Source organism: Silene latifolia, chromosome X, assembly GCF_048544455.1.
Source record: "Silene latifolia isolate original U9 population chromosome X, ASM4854445v1, whole genome shotgun sequence".
Classification (NCBI taxonomy): domain Eukaryota; kingdom Viridiplantae; phylum Streptophyta; class Magnoliopsida; order Caryophyllales; family Caryophyllaceae; genus Silene; species Silene latifolia.
Window position 1 is genome coordinate 156,979,010 of NC_133537.1, and position 11,473 is coordinate 156,990,482.

The 11,473-nt window shown below is 39.8% G+C and overlaps 1 non-coding gene across 1 annotated transcript; it reads left to right on the forward strand.

Moving 5' to 3' along the window:
• The first annotated feature begins 3,622 nt into the window (after positions 1 to 3,622).
• Positions 3,623 to 3,729, forward strand: LOC141625663 (small nucleolar RNA R71). The gene has a single exon (XR_012535432.1). It is a non-coding gene; the product is annotated as a small nucleolar RNA R71 (small nucleolar RNA).
• Positions 3,730 to 11,473: the final 7,744 nt, after the last annotated feature.

Here is an 11,473-nt window from a genome sequence, read left to right on the forward strand (position 1 = left end):
CCTATTCTCAACTTTTGTCACTTTTAAAGAACTTAAGAATTCCAAGACAAGGGAGGGGTATGTTACTTCCTCCATTTCAAACAATTTCTTTAAACCCATGGCATTGAAAAAGACTCTTGTTTGTTCAAGAACACCCAACTTCTCTAAAGGATCTTGGCATATGAATTTGGTGGATTGAATTTGTTTCATAGCAAACTTGACAAATGTATTTCTATGGGAGTCGGAAATGAATGTTACCTCCGGATAATGCAAGAGTTGATTAATTACCGGAGTAGAGGGTGATGCTTCCATAGGAATTTGTTGAGGTGGTTGCACTTCCAAGCTTGGTGTTGATACCACCATTGCCAAAGCTTTCTTCATTTGTAGAGCTTTTTGCCTTTGAGAGAGAGTTGTAGTCTTTGGTGCCTTTGTTGCCTTTGCCTTTGCTTTTGTTGCTCCCTTTGTTCTTGCCATTTGATGAGCTAACCAAGAAAAAGATCAAAAATCTTCAATTTGTAGAATGCCCAAATCGATTTTGAAAGTGAAAGGCTTTGCCTTTATGAGAACAAAAATCAATTCAAAGGTGAAGATTTTGTGCTTGGTTTTGATTGTTAATGAAGATGGAGTGATTGATTTGTTATTTGAAAGATGGTTTGATTTGATTTTGGTGAGTTTTGTTGAGGGTTTTTGTTTTTGAGATGGAGAGGATGAGGGTTTTGATGTTATGGGTAGTGTTTATGAGTGAATGAATGAATGAATGAAGGTGGGGTGGGTATTTAAAGAACTCGGCAATATTAGGACGCAGGGACAATCCGTGCGGATTAGGCGCAATCCGCTCGGATTCTGCAGCTTCAAATTTTCAAAAATCCCGCCTAGAGACGGGCGGATTCTGGGGAATCCGCTCGGATTCTTCAGAGATAAGACGGGCGGATTTCGTGCAGGACGGACGGATTCTTGTCCAGAGATTTTTCTTTGTTTTTCTTCAGCTGCAAGACGGACGGATTGTTCACAAGACGGACGGATTCTGTGAGACGGGCGTCTTTCCAGGAATCCGCTCGGATTCTTCAACAGTCAAGAATTTTGCAGTTTTCAGCTCAGCCCAAGACGGGCGTCTTCTCAGCAGGACGCTCGGATCCTCTGCAGACGGGCGGATTCTCAGGAATCCGCTCGGATTGGTCCTTGTGTACACGGATTCAGTTCCATCCGTGCACCAACGCATTCCCTTATCATTCTTTCTTTCTTTCTTTCAAATCTTGTGTTCTTCATTGCGGGGGCACTACTAAGGCATGAATAGCCTAGGCAATTGTCATCCCCACACTAAGGTAAAGCACTACACATCAATTAAAATCATTAGTCCCTCCCTCACTTCTCTCTTATCATGACAATTATTTTGATCAAAGTAAAAATAAATCCAAAAATGACAAAAATGCAATACGAAAATTGAAATGTAAGTTAGGGAGTTAGAAATATTTACAAGTGGTGGTTTAGGGAGGACTCCACCAAACTCTCATTCTTGATGAGATGTCAAGGAGGCATGTTCAAGGTGTTGTTGATGTTGCTCAACACCTTGAAGAAGTAATCAAAAGCTTGTTCATTGTTATGGTAGAGGTCCTCAATAGACCGTGGCCCTTGTTGTTGATCATGATTGATGGCATGCCCAATGTAGGGATTAAAGATCCCTTCAAATTCGTCGTCCCAAAGACCACAAACTTCATTGAGTTGATCATTGAAAATCTCTTGCTTGGATGGAGACAACTCTCCCAATTTCTTCTCTTGGCCAATGAGGCCATCATCTTCTTCCTTGGTTGATTTTGATGAGCCTTGCAAGCTCTCCTTGTCACAATTCACTTGCTCTTTGAATGGAGCATCTTCAACTTTCTTCCTCCATTGGAGTTCCGATTTCTTCTTCTCATCTTTCCGGCTATAATGATCAATCATGAAACATGGCTCATGCAAACGAGGAGCTCTCATGGTCTTGTCAAGATTAAAAGTTATGCTTTCATCTCCTACTTCTAGAGTGAGCTCTCCATGTTTCACATCAATCACCGCACCCGCGGTGTGTAGGAAAGGTCTTCCTAAGATGATTGGAATGTTGGAATCTTCCTCCATATCAACTATGACAAAGTCCACCGGGATGAAAAACTTCCCAATTCGCACGGGGACATCTTCCCATATCCCTAGCGGTGTCTTCGTCGATCTATCGGCCATTTGAAGAGTGATATTGGTACATTTAAGCTCTCCCATTCCCAACCTTTTACTTACCGAGTACGGCATGACACTCACACTAGCCCCTAGATCACATAAGGCTTTGTTGATCGTTGTGTCGCCAATGGTACACGGTATTGAGAAGCTTCCCGGATCCTTTAACTTTGGAGGTGAACTCCCTTGAAGTATTGCACTACTCACCTTAGTGAAGGCGATAGTCTCAAGTTTCCGGATTGACTTCTTCTTTGTGAGGATATCTTTCATGTACTTTGCATAGGCCGGAACGTGATTGATTAATTCCGTGAAAGGAATTGAGACTTCTAAGTTCTTCACAATTTCCATGAACTTTCCAAGTTGATCATCAAATTTAGGCTTGGCTTGACGACTTGGAAAAGGAAGTCTAATCACAATGGGCTCCTTTTCTTTGGCTTTGTTTTCATCTTTCTTTGAGCTTTCTTCTTTTGATGATTCCCCTTCTTTGGGACCTTGCACCACAACTTCATTCTCACTAGCTCTCACAACTTCATCCTCAACTTGCTCCTTCGGTGCTTCATACCTTGTACCACTTCTCAAGTGAATGGCACTAACCGTTTCATGTCTAGGGGGATTACCTTGAGGTGGTAATTGCCCCTTTTGTCTTTGTGAGCTCGAAGATGCTAGTTGGGTCAATTGTGTTTCTAACATCTTGGTGTGAGCTAGAATGTTGTTGATGGTGGTGTCTTTTGCTTGGCTATCTTTTTGCATTTGGGTGAAAAATTCTTGTTGATTCTTTTGCATTTGAAGGACCGCTTTTTGGACATCAAAACTTTGGTCATTGTGGTGATTGTATGGGTTTTGATTTTGGTAACCTTGGTTTTGATTGAAAAAGGGTCTTTGATTTTGATTTCTCATGGGTGGTGGAGTGTATGTTGTTTGAGGGTTTTGGACATTTTGGCTTTTGTATGAGAGATTTGGATGGAACTTGGTGTTTTCATTGTAAAAATTTGAATAAGGGGTACCACTTTTGTAAGCTTGGAAAGCATTGACTTGTTCGGTTGTTCCCCTACACTCACTTGAGTCATGACCCAAGGTTCCACAATTCTCACATATCCCGCTTGGGATTGATGAGGATGCCGTCATGGCATTGACATGATGCTTTGATGATTTTGAGCTTTCCTCAAGTCTAGCCATAGCTTGTTCAAACTTCAAGTTGATTGTGTCAATGTGAGCACTAAGTTGAGCACCCAATTGAGTAACGGTGTCCACTTCATACTTTCCTCCTCTAGTAGCCTTGCGAGGCCTACTATATTGCGAATTATGGACCGCCATTTCCTCAATCTTGTTCCATGTTTGATTGTCATCAACTTCGGTGAACATTCCATTTGATCCCATATTGAGAATGTTCCTTGAATCTTCATATAAACCATTCCAAAATTGTTGCACTAAAAACCATTCGCTAAGTCCATGGTGAGGACATGAGCGACAAATACCCTTGAACCGCTCCCAAGCTTCATACAAAGATTCTTCATCCCTTTGCTTAAAACCCGTAATTTGAGCTCTTAGCATATTGGTCTTCTCCGGTGGGTAGAATTTTTTGTAGAAAGCTAGAGCTAGCTTCTTCCAAGAATCTATTCCAAGGGTGGCCTTATCAAGGCCCTTCAACCATTGCTTTGCGGTGCCGATTAACGAAAAAGGAAATAAGACCCATCTTATTTGGTCTTGAGTCACGCCCGTTTGAGAGATAGCTTCACAATAATCACAAAATGTTTCCATATGAGAATGAGGGTCCTCACTAGGCATTCCCCCGAATTGGCTCCTCTCAACTAGTTGAATGAAGGCGGACTTGGCAATAAAGTTTCCGGTAAGATGTTGTGGGGTAGGAGTACCATTCGGTAGATCCTCCTCGGTGGGTATAGAGTGTGACGAGAATTTAGGCATTGTAGGTGGATTTTGTGTGGTATTGTTTAATGGGTTCTCTTCTCCTTCTATTGCGAAAGGATTGACAAACTCACTAGTGGGTTGAACAACTTCACCAACACCTCCCAAATTCCTCCTAACAAGTCTCCTATTATTCGTCAAGGTTCTTTCGATTTCACGGTCAAAAGGTAACAAATCTCTTTGTAACCTTCTAGACATGCAAAATATCAAACAACTCAAAAACAATTAGAACAAACCTTGAGGAGTTTTACTTCCCAAGGTGAAAAAGACACAACTAAAAACAATAAAAGAAATCTTAAATCAATTAAACACCGTCCCCCAAAGCGGCGCCATTTTTGATCGGAGCCATTTGGTGTTCACAATTAAGCATATGTGGTCGTTGGTCAATGGTCGATACAAAACACAATTTTTACTTCACAAACAACTCTACAATTAGTAAAGAGGCAAGTAAAGGTCGGATCCCAAGGGACGGGTATTGAAATGAAGATTCTATTGTAACTAGTGGTGTCTAGGGGTGTCACAAATTGGGTTGATGTAGAAGGTTACTAAACTAAGATAGCAATGAAAATAAACTAACAAGATAAATAAAATAAGGGTGTAAACAATTGATTAAAAGCACTAGGGTGTCATGGGTTCATAGGGGAATCATGGGATATGATCATACAAACATGTTCTCAAATTATAAGCAAGCAATTATTGTTGTGATGGATTGAGTTGGGTTATATCTTACAATCCTAGGAAAGTTTGGGTCCGGAGCCGAATCTCTTGGATTGTACAACACCTACAAGTCGACTTAATCTTCCCTACTTAACACATGCATGGTCTAACAAGACTCGAGTTGGGTTATGTCTTACAAGTCAAGTTGAAAGGATAGAAGATGATAGTAAATGCAAGGATTCATAGGCTTAGCATTTCATCAAATATAACATGTGCATGTATTAAGATCAAAACAAGCAAGCAAATAAGTTATGAAAGCATATTAATTTAAGCATGAATCATTCCCCATGTTGGTTTCCCTAATCACCCATTAAACCCTAGCTAAGAGACTACTCACTCATTATCATGTTGATCATGCTAGAAAGGTTGTCAATCATACTAACATAATGAAACATGATGAATAAATGAAAGTAATTAGCAATAATTAAAAAGGGATTAAGAGATTATACCTACTAATGATTCCAATAACAAAGCAAGAATAATAGAAGTACTTGAATCCTAGATTGAGAGGTTGTCAATCTCCCAATAATAACCCAAATAATCTTCAATTACCCAAAATAAAGTAAGAACAAGAGAGAGATTAAAGAACTAAAACTTGGATTAAAACTTGATCAATATTTGATTACAATATTGAAGAGAGATTTGATTGATATTAACTACACTAATTATTGATAAGAAGAACATGCTCCTCTAATTAGACTAATGGGGTATTTATAGTGAAAATTAGGGAGGATGCATTAGGGTTAACTAAGGGCTAAACTAGTAATTACACTTTTTAAGTTGAGCAAGGAGCCTCAGGGATTATCCGAGAGAAGGGCTTCTCCATTTCGTAGTTTGAAGAACGAAAGCTTTGTCTTTGATCTTTGTGATCCGTGCGGCCGGGAGTCGGGACGGCCGGATCTGGGATGGACGATCCGAGCGGATCAAGGAACAAGACGCTCGGATTGGGCATGGGGAATCCGAGCGGATTCCTGGTGAGGACGCTCGGATCGGGCGAGGACGGACGGATTCTCTACAATCCGTTCGGATTGTAGTTCAGCAGCTTTCCTTCTTCTTTTTCTTCCCTTTTCTTCATGAATTCCTTGGGGATTTCCTTGGGGACTCAAGGATCCTTTTCTCAACAATGCTCTTCTACTTTGCTATGTACAAAGGCCTTCTAGTCTTGTCTCTCCTTGATGCTTGGTCATTGAATATGATCAATTTAGCCTTGTTTTGCCATGAAAATGCAAGATTCTTACTCCTTTCCTACCAAGGGATCAAAATCTCAAAGAATATGCAAAACAAAGAACTAAAGATAAGAAATGACCCAAATAGGCACTAAAAAGCATGAAAACAATGGTAATTCGGGGGCTAAATATGCGCCAATTATGGTCGCATCAGTACTATTTCAAGGAACGACTTGGTTATAGGCCAAGCTCCTTCCATTAATGGCATTTAGATTTTAGAAACCTCGAATACGACTAATGACATCTACAACATTCAATCAAAGAAACTCAAATCAAGTGATCCAAATGAATCGTTCATTTGGCATTGTCGATTAGGTCACATAAACGAGAATCGCATCAAAAGATTAATTTCAACTAATGTGATTACACCATTTGATTATCAAGCATGTGGAACATGCGAATATTGCCTTCTTGGCAAAATGACTCGAAATCCCTTTAGTGGTAAAGGGACACGAGCAAGTGATCTATTGGGACTCATACATACCGATGTATGTGGACCAATGAGTATCACCACTCGAGTAAATTATGACAACTTCATAACCCTCACCGATGACTTGAGTAGATATGGGTATATCTATTTAATGAAGCATAAAAGTGAAGCCTTTGAGTAATTCAAGGAATTTCAAAATGAAGTAGAGAACCAATTGAACAAAAGGATAAAGGCACTACGATCCGATCGTGGTGGAGAATATCTTAGCCTTGAATTCGATTCACAGTTGAAAGGTTGTGGCATAATATCACAACTATCTCCACCTGGAACACCACAACTCAATGGTGTTGCCGAAAGGAGAAATCGAACCCTACTTGATATGGTTCGATCAATGATCAGTCAAACCGAGCTACCAAACTCGTTTTGGAGATTTGCGATTCAAACCTCAATTAGATCTTTGAATAATAGTCCCACGAAGACAACCGAAAAGACTCCATATGAGATGTGGAAGGGAAGAGTTTCTAATATATCCTACATGAAAATTTGGGGATGTGATGCTTACGTCAAGGCAAAGACCGACATCAAGCTTGCCCCAAGATCCGAAAAATGCATCTTTGTAGGTTACCCCTTGACCTCTTGAGGATAATACTTCTACAAACCTCAAGAAAACAAAGTGTTTGTTTCTTGCGAGACTGTCTTCTTAGAAAGACAATTTATTTCTAAGAGACAGAGTGGGAGAAATTTTGAACTTGATGAAGTTCAAGAGCCACAAACCGATGTAGAGACGCAAGAAGATGTTCCTTCGTCATCTAACGCAGTTGTCTCTCCTCCACTTAGAAGAACGGGCCGTGTTATTCGCCATCCCGATCGATATGTGGGACTTATGGAAGAAGATGGAATACTCGATGTGTTGCTTTTAGAAAGTGACGAGCCCGCCACCTACAAGGCTGCAATCTCTAGTCCAAATTCCTCCTTATGGCTTGAAGCCATGAAGTCCGAGATGGATTCTATGCATGAAAACCAAGTTTGGAACTTGGTGGATTTGCCTAAAGGGGCAAGACCTCTTCAATGCAAATGGATTTTCAAAGTCAAGAATGGCATAAAAGGACATGATGATGTCTACAAAGCTAGGCTAGTGGCAAAAGGATTTACCCAAGTCCAAGGTCTCCATTATGATGAAACCTTCGCCCCCGTAGCCATGCTTAGATCCATACGGATTTTGTTAGCAATTGCCGCATTTCATGATTATGAAATATGGCAAATGGATGTCAAAACCGCTTTTCTAAATGGGCATTTAGAAGAGGAGGTGTACATGATACAACCCGAAGGTTTTGTTGATTCTAAAAATCCTAACAAAGTGTGCAAGCTTAAGAGATCCATTTATGGTCTTAAGCAAGCATCTAGAAGTTGGAATCATCGATTCAATCATGTTATAAAGGAGAATGGTTTCACTCGAAGTGTTGAGGAACCATGTTTATACATGAAATTTAGTGGGAGCAATGTTGTGTTCCTAATCTTATATGTCGATGACATACTACTCATTGGAAATGATATTCCGATGTCTTCTGTTAAGAAGTGGTTAGGTAACCACTTCCAAATGAAGGATTTAGGAGAAGCACAACGCATATTAGGTATCTGGATCCATAGAGATAGATCCAAGAGGATATTGGCACTAAGTCAAGAGTCTTACGTTGATAAGATTCTTCGACGGTTCAGCATGGACAAATCCAAAAGGGGATTGGTACCTATGGTAACCGGGACAATATTGAGCAAGACTCAATCGCCCTCCGAACCCCATGATGTTGAACGCATGAAGTTGATCCCTTATGCTTCCGTTGTTGGATCAATCATGTACGCCATGATATGCACACGTCCTGATGTCTCGTATGCCTTGAGCATGACGAGTAGATATCAAGGAAATCCAGGTGAGAGTCACTGGATAGCCGTCAAGAACATCCTTAAGTACTTGAGAAGAACTAAGGATTCTATCTTAGTGTTTGGAGGAGACACCGAGCTCCGTGTTAATGGTTACACGGACTCAAGTTTCCAAATGGATAGAGATGACATGAAATCACAAGCTGGTTTCGTTTTCAAGCTCAATGGTGGTGCCGTTAGCTGGAGAAGCTTCAAGGAAGCTGTGACTGCAGATTCAACAACGGAGGCTGAGTACATTTGCAGCATCGAAGCTGCTAAGGAAGCTGTGTGGATCAGGCAATTCACGGAAGGTCTAAGAGTAGTACCTACCGCCAATGATCCCATCACTCTCTATTGTGATAATAGTGGGACAATCTTCCAAGATAAAGAGCCAATGTCTAGTAATAGATCTAAACATGTACTTAGAAAATATCATGTAATTAGAGATTTCATTGAAAGAAAGGAAATTGCGATATGTAAGGTTGGGACGGATGATAACATAGCGGATCCGCTCACCAAGCCTTTATCGCAGGCTAAGCATGATGGACATGTTGCGTCCATGGGACTTATACGTGTACCAAGTTTGTGTTAGATTTTGAAATAAAATAAAAGTGTTGTTTTTGTTCATGTTCATAATCACATTTGTCTTTTATCTTTTCTTTATACATTGTTACATCCAAACGGGTTGTAGTGACAATTGAACCCCGTTAAAGTAAACACGGATTAACATTGTATTCGCCCATAGTCACTTGTATGAGGTGACGTCTCGAAGTGACTAGAGTGTGATGCGATTGATGGCAAGTTCAAGTGTCATGGAGTCATATGAGAATGACTAGTCGATCACATAGGCGGATCAAGTTAGGAACACTTTGTCGGGCCTTATGACCGCTTATAGAGTTCTGGCAAATTTATATAGCCTGGTCGTGGCGAGAGCTACTATAGTATTCTAATGAGTCGATTCTTTTGACTAAAGACTGTTCGCCTAAGGTGGCACAGTTTCAGATTAACTTTGATTTATGTTACTACGACCTTCGTAAATGGGGTCAAATGGACATATTTTGGGTTATGATGGCTGTGGCTAGTCGAAGGGAATAAGTGTTATAGGAATTGTCCACCCCTTTGTCAGGGTTATAACAATATCTCAGGGCCACTCGAGAAGTAATGAACTGGAAATGCGTGGCCACGCTCGAAAGGTATCTATGGTAGATAATTCCGGTCAATCAGTTATTCTCCAGATCGAGGAAACCACTCTCGATATTATCACTTGCAAGTACGACCTGAAAGACACCTTGCATTGAGTGGGAGATAGTAATAGGACAAGAGAATTGGTGACGCACACTTGTCGAGGACAAGTGGGAGATTGTTGGAATATGTGTCCTCCGACAATAATGCGATCACAACTGTCGATCATGATGATTACATGTTTAAATCTCATTTTTAAGAATACATGTGGGATGTAATATTTTACAGTCAACTGGTCCACACATATCGGTAATGATTGGCTGACTAGAGTTTGACATTACTATCGTGCGACGGTGGTGATCAGTTGATCCCCGTAGGTCATACCTAGAGGGTAACACTCTTAATTGAATATTTAATTGATCGTATGATGATACGAGTTAATTAAATTACTTAAAATTGACGGACGATTTTGGAAGTAATATTTACGTGTCTCATTGTAATTTGATTAAATAAGATACGGTCTAAGTGATCGAATTGTTTTATTACTTAGATGAAATTATTGTTTACAGAAACAATTGAAACTGAATGAATAATTTATTATAAATACAAGATGTTGTGATTTATAATTGGTAAACCGTTTTGGTATAAGTAATTATGAATTACTAAGTCGATTTTGTACATGACGTATTTTTATTAATACGTTGATTTTAATATGTTAAATATGCATGACAATTTTACATGACTTGTGACATGTGACAATTGATAAATTGACAAAGACAAAGATAAAATGGAACTCATTTTATATTATATGGACCGAAATAATGGAGGGAGTATGAGGATTAATATTGTGTTTTTTATTTTAAATAGGAACATGATTATTACCTCTAGGGACTAGCCTTGCATGCCTATATTCTTGGTTAGAGAATCAAGCCCATGCATAGGGCACCCTTCCCACACCCACCGGTTTTTCCCTCCAAGAGAATCAAATGGGTTTTTTCATTATTCATTCATATACAATTCTAATTTTCTAGTGTAAGAAATAGAATTTTCTCTCAACATCTTATGAAAAACTAGAGAAATAAAATCTCCAAAATCCTTCTCTCTTGGCCGATTTTATTCAAGAGAACATACAAATTTTTTGGTCAATTTTAGTAAGACTAATATTGTTCTAGTTCAAATAATATTAGTCTTTTAAGAGGTTATCTTGGGTATTCATCTTTGGAAGGGATTCTAAGCTTGAATCATTGTTCATCCATATAAGGAAAGCTCAAGAACAAGTAAGAAGGATATCTTACTTGTGCCCTTTGATCCGAAGTTTTATAGTAAGGAAAACGATTTCTTCTCTATTCTTATTCATGTTTGCATGCATAAGATCTGAATTTAATTTTATGACTAAGTTAAATGTCACATATATGAATATGTTAAATAATGAGATTCATATTTCTAACAGGACTCCCAGCCGGTCGGCCGGCATCCGGTCCGTCGGCAGAAAGTCACTATATAGGGGGATTTTTTTTGTAGAGATTTTTTAAGGAGGACTCCCAGCCGGTTAGCCGGCAGCCGGTCCGCCGGCTGAGAGTCCTTTTATTGCCTTAGAAATTTTTTCCAAGAAATTATATAGGATGGGAGCCGGTGGCCAGTTGGTGACTGGCCCAAAACCCGCTGTATCACCAAAGGCCAAAAATCGAAAAAACAAAAAATTTAAAAGGATCTGAGCCGGTCGGCTGGCGGCCGGTCCCTGATCGGCCCAGAACCATTGAATCCGACCCCTTTAACCATTCTTTACCACTCATTTTCTCATGTCTTTCTCTTTCTCTCTCTCTCTCTCTCTCTCTCTCTTTCTCTCTCACTCTCTCTCTCTACAAAACTTAAACACAAACACCATTTTCTCCTCACCAACTCC